This window comes from Molothrus ater, chromosome 1 (genome assembly GCF_012460135.2).
Source record: "Molothrus ater isolate BHLD 08-10-18 breed brown headed cowbird chromosome 1, BPBGC_Mater_1.1, whole genome shotgun sequence".
NCBI lineage: Eukaryota > Metazoa > Chordata > Aves > Passeriformes > Icteridae > Molothrus > Molothrus ater.
In genome coordinates, this window is record NC_050478.2 from 28,067,158 (window position 1) to 28,073,157 (window position 6,000).

The window sequence follows — 6,000 nt, forward strand, 5'->3', positions numbered from 1 at the left end:
GAACAAACATTTTAGTTAATAAGCTCTGAAGGCCCATGATAGAAGACATAAACATTGATGGGGTCATTGAGTCTAAGGATTGTTCTGATTTTTTGCTGATGAATAGGCTATTAGGCTTTAATATCATATTGTTTAAACTACATTTTTGTGGAAGAGTTATTATATAATGACTATCTCTGCCATCTTTGTAATATACTGATGGTCTTGACAGGTTTTCAGGATCCATTTGTTACCAGTCCCAGGAGGGGTGTCATGATGATAAATAATGACTGTATCATCCAGTGCTGTCTCTAGAGAGATGTTCCCCCCAGAACAGGGTGACTGGGGAAAAATGGCTAATGGCTCAAACTGAATTGACATACAGACTGAAGGTTTCATGTGACAGTATTTCAAGCTGAAGGCAGATTCTGTACATATTGGTGTACATCACCTCTCCTCAGTGTGTTGTTATCCAAATAATTTCCTGACATAGTTTATTCAACAGCCTTTCCTGCTTTCCTCTGACCTAATTTCTGCCTTCAAATGGTGCAGCATCCATTCATAAAGTGTGTGATGGAAGTGTCTGGCTTGTAGGCTATATCTGAAAGCATATTAAGCAAAAACACAATGGTGCCTGGAAGCCATAAGCCAGCTATGTCAGGTGGATGATGCTGGAAATACAGTTTCTATTTGAATGTCATTTGAGATGCATTGAAAGTGAATAGTAAAGTTAATGTTTATACAAGTAACCCAAGTGCGTTTTCCTGAGATATCTGAGACAAAACTTTCCATCTGTCCATGTATAAAATGAATCTTACAGCCTCACAGTCCTTACACTCTCCTATCTAGGTACAATTTTGTGCCTAGCTCACAAAGCTGAATCAGCTGATTGTAGACCTCCAATGGCTGCCCAGGCCAGCAGCTGAAGTGGAACTGTGAAGGAGGGAGGAACAAACATTAAAACCTTCTCTATTCTGTGAGTGAAATACTTGATATCCCCAAAACACATTCACAGACTTGAAGGAAGGAAATTAGTACACAAACCTGTTCCTCCTTATGGATTTCTAACCTCCCATTTCCCCTCTGTGCTGCAGTGTTTTCCAACAAAGCCATCTCAAGAATAATTTTCTTACATTAAATTTTTGCTGTTCCAAGCAAAAACAATTTCACCTTTTTGCTGGCTGGAGATTGTTTAACACATTGTTTTCCATATTGTCTGTTTCTATTTATTCTCATTGATATCTATGCCTGTGCACGTATCCAGAATACATGACTTATGCATCAGATTGTAGTGGAATCTGCAGCAAGAAACATGGACAATATGAGGCCAATATTAATTTAAAAAATTATTAGCAAAACTTTTTTCTTCACTTCTGGCAAACCTAAAGCATTCATTCAGAAACATGCTTTTGTGTCACATTCTGCAAATACCAAGGTAAACAGTCAATGCAGGATAAAATGCTCTACTAGAAACTAACTGTGGACTAGGTGTAAGCCCCAATACAGTCAGCAGAAGACTCACTGAACTGGGATTTTGGAGCACAATTTAGTTGAATCAAGGTAATTAATTTTTTCTAAATTTTGTTCATGTACTTGGTTACATATTTGAAAATAAATTTTATTAGGTATATGATTTTTACAAACTTTTATTAAGAGTTTTGTGAAGTTTATGAAATTTTGTTGAGAACTTTGGTAAAATGTTATGTTAAATGCCACTAAAACTTTTAATATAATTTAAATAAGACAAGAAGTTACTTTTTTTCTTTTAAAGCCAAAAAGAATGTTGTAGATTAGATAATGAGCTTTAAATTTTTGGTTTGGGCAATCATCACTCTGCCAAGGACTTTAATGTAATCTGGAAAGGCTGGCACCTCCAGAGCTATGATAACATTTGCTTCCTGCTCAGAAGCAGTACAGAGCTGGAACTGGGGAGGAGTTAAACAGGAGAGGCTGCTGGATCCAAATAATATGTAGAGGTTGTAATGTAATGTGAAATACTGTCTGGACACTCTGCCCCATTCCATTTGCTCGTGCACTGGATGTGACAGTCGTGTTGGACAGCTGGAAAATAGCCCTTAGCTTTGTGGTTGTTTGATGTACCTTCAGGCAGCTCATCTGGGGAACTTGTCAGTCACATTCCCCATTGGAAGTGCAGGGACAGAAGGAGAGGGTGGCAGTGCCAGGGTGGCAGTGTCCTTTCAGCTTCAGGTGCAGACACAGTGCCCATGAAGAGGGTGCTCTGTTACATCTCACACCACTTCATGCCTTCTGCCTGAGTCCCCGTGGCTTTCCACACTCTTCTGCCTTTTCCCAGTGGGTGCTCTGCCTGTGCCTGCAGGTGCTCCATGGACATGGGGTGGCAGGAGAGATGTGCTCTCTTACACATCTTGTGCATCCTGCAGCAAAGTCCCTTGAGCCTTTCCTCAGGAAACCTCCATTTGCAGTGTGACAAACCCTGCTTGTCAGACCGCATCAGTGTGGGGATTTCATGTCCTTAGACAGAAGTTGCTTGTTTATTTAATCTTAATTTCATGCCTGCATTCAAGGCAATGGCTTTATGCAAATGTTTACTCCCTCAAATATGCACACTCACATTCTTGCACCCTTGGGTCATTGTACATTTAGGTGTAAAGAACATATGTATGGCTAATACACTGTTAATATTTAATCAAACCCTATTAAGATTCCCATCAAACTAATATTCAGAAAACTGAACAGATTAAAAAAAAAGGTAACCATCATTACTTTTTAAAGCCTCAGGTGAACTAGGTTTATATAATATTATATATGATGGATAAAAGACTGTACAGAAGATAATCTTTGCCATGTATCTACATTTTCAGAAATGACAAATGAAAGAGGTGTGGGGGCTGCATACTGCAGATATGCTTCCCATGCTGTTTAAACAACATGTGCTTGGATGAGTTAGTGTCTCATCATAAATTCAAGCCTTCAAGCAAATTCTGGCAAATCCTACACAGAATTTAATTACATTTGGAGAAGAAACAAAGGTATTTCTTAGACTAAGGGTTAGCAGAGAAATGTAAGTTCCATCCCTCCTTGGGCTAGCTTGATGCAATGTACTGGCTGCAGCCAGCTTGAACCAAGACTTAGAATTGTCAGTGGGCTTTTTATCCCAGGTCTCTTGCTGAAAAAGTTATTTTTTGTCATTATGATTGAACTGTGAATTAACATTGCAAAAGACTGTCTGTAGTCTCTGGTTCCTGGCTGAACAGCTCCTGTTTGCATAAAGTCTCCTCTGAACTGTGGAAGAACAAGCTGAATCTATCCCCCACTTGGACAAAAATTGCTACTTTCAATTTTGTGTGAACAAACACTTTAAAGCAGTTTATTACAGCTAACAAAAATGAAAGATTTTCTCATGTAGACAAGTTTACATGTCACATGAGTGACCACATTGACAGAACTTAAGATTTCCACTTTCTTAGCCTCATCTTCAGTCTCTTAGGCTACAGATTTCTTCAGACTACCAAGTCTCAGTCATGGAATTGAGCTCAATGTCCAAGTTAATCTTTTTCATTCTCAATGCTCTCTGGAGAGAGACATGAGATTGTTCTGTCTCCAGCTTCCCAGAAACTAGGGCGGTTTCTGTTGAGGTCACACCACTGTTCCTGTTCTCAGTGCTGCTTGGCTCATGGGCTCTGCACAGAGCATCCTTTTCCTGAAAAAAGCAGAAAGATGAGTTCATCCCTGGCACATCTCCAGGGCACCACAATGTCCCTTGAGTGTTAACAATGAGGGACGGCTGTGCCCAAGTTCCTCCTGGTGGAAAACTGCCTAGACAAATGTGTTTATCCTTGCACAGAAAGACATTTACCATATAGTTTTTCTGTGCCCTAATGACCACGCTTCCTTCATGTTCCCTGCTGCTGTGCCCCAGAATACTCTATGCTTTGATGCCTAAAACCGATAATTGGAATGCTGGTCTTAGTGTGTTTGTACTTCAGATTAAAGGATGTGGTTTTGACAAGACATCTGCTGAGCAAACCACTTTTTCCTTAATCAGCATGCTCTGCCCCTATCTGCTTAATCTCTCCTAAGTCTCATGACAAAAATAATTGAGGCCACAATCTCAGAAGCATGGGCTCTTAGGTGATTATTTACATCACTGACTAATTTGGGATTTATTTCTTAGAGGGAGGCTGTGTCTGGAAATCTAGGCACCCCTAATTTTCCTTCCTTTAAAACTTTTATTACACTGTCAGGAACTTTCTCTTTTCCATTTTTTTGAACAGTAATTACAGTGGCAGATAAATCAGTAAACCCTTTAGATTAGATACTTTGCAACTGGACCGTTTCTGTGTGGAATCCTCTGTGGTCCATAAAAGGTGGATTTTCCTACAATGGAAGTACTTTTGACATCTCTCTTTTATATGACTATCAATTTTTGCAGCAATTGCGAAGGCCTGATATCTCCATTGTATTTGCTTCTGTATTTGGTGGTGTTGAGCAGGTTCAAGGACAATAGGCAAGCTGGAGGCAGGCAGATACACTGTGTGTGTGTGCTTATTTGGGTCTCTAGAACCAAGCTGAAATCTTTTAGTCTCTGTTCCATTATGACTGTACTTGTTAGCTACTTCACCCACAGATTTGATTCATGTGATTTTGATTTGGAGACGCATTGCAAATCCTTATGTAAATGGAACTCTGCATGATGCAGGAGTCAACTGAATTTTCACTGAACATGAAAAACCTGAAAATCCCTCTGCACCACAGCCTGCAGGTGAGGGACATGGTCATGAAGGGAGCATGAATAAACAAGTTCATTCATGAGATACACAGGGATCTCTCATCAGTTCATGTGACTTTGATACACCAGATTTGGAGCTGGTTTCTGAAACTGGCATCTCTGCTGAGTTCACTCTGTGTTGGTGGCAGAGGATGGTATAAATCAGCCCCAGCTCCTGTGTCCTGCTCCACAGGTGACTGACCTCAGTGTAATTATTTGCTCTCTCAATGTTGTAATCTTCCCACATCTGAAAAAGAAGGGGTGAAAATGAACCCACCTTTTCTGCTGCCTGGACACTAAGGAAGAGCGCTGTGTAAATGGAAGTTGTGAATAAATTTACTTCCCTAATGCCCTGATCAGCCTGTCTCTTATGGGAAGTGCTGAAATTCTTTATTCTCTTGGTGATTTTTTTGGAGCAGGGGGTGTTAATGATGTCACACAGGCAAGCAGATAGTCATGCAGACAAACAAAATTAAAGCTAACTTTTCCTGTTTGTCATTGCAGTGAGAAAATATTCACATGCTGAACTAACTTTAGCTCTGAGATGAGGAGGAGGTAGCTGGTGTTTGTGAATCTCTGGGAGGAGAGTGGAAGTTGGAGGGTCAAAAACCAGCAGGAACTGAAATCACTGCCTTTGATATGTGTTATCAGTTGTGGAGAGCAGAAAGAAACTGCAGTGGTGCTAGGAGCATGGTTGCTGTCTTTAATGACATATTTCTCTGGGGTTTGCTGCATTCCTGGTTCATTTCAGAAAAGTGTGGCTCCCTGAGCTGCTGTGCACACCCTCTGAGTCGGGGGCAGCAGCTGGGACAGAGCACACCCAGCTCACTCACAGCTCATGGCACCAGGGGTCTCAGAAAACCCTTGTCATGATGCCTCTGCTTTTCCTTTCTTCTTCCCAGCTGCTTCCATTAAATATATTTCACCTCTGGGCAATATGCCACTGGATGAAGCCTGCTTTTCATCTTGGCCATGCACAGGTGAAGTCATGCTGGCCCTGGCATGCCCATCTGTGCCTTTGTGACTGCTCAGTTTATGGTGTGACTCTGTACAGGTGAATCAGTGCTGCAGGCACCATGTCAGCATTTGGCTTCGCCTGTTTTCCTGGCTCTGAGGAGAGCCTATCACCTTCCCCAGAATGGGAAGGAAAATTATGTTCCTTGCCACTTTCTTTGTTCTATAGAAGAACTGTTTTTTGTGAAAGGGAGGAAAAAAATGTTTCTCAGCTTCTGAAGTATTCTTACCTCTTAGAAATATGCTCATGAAATGCT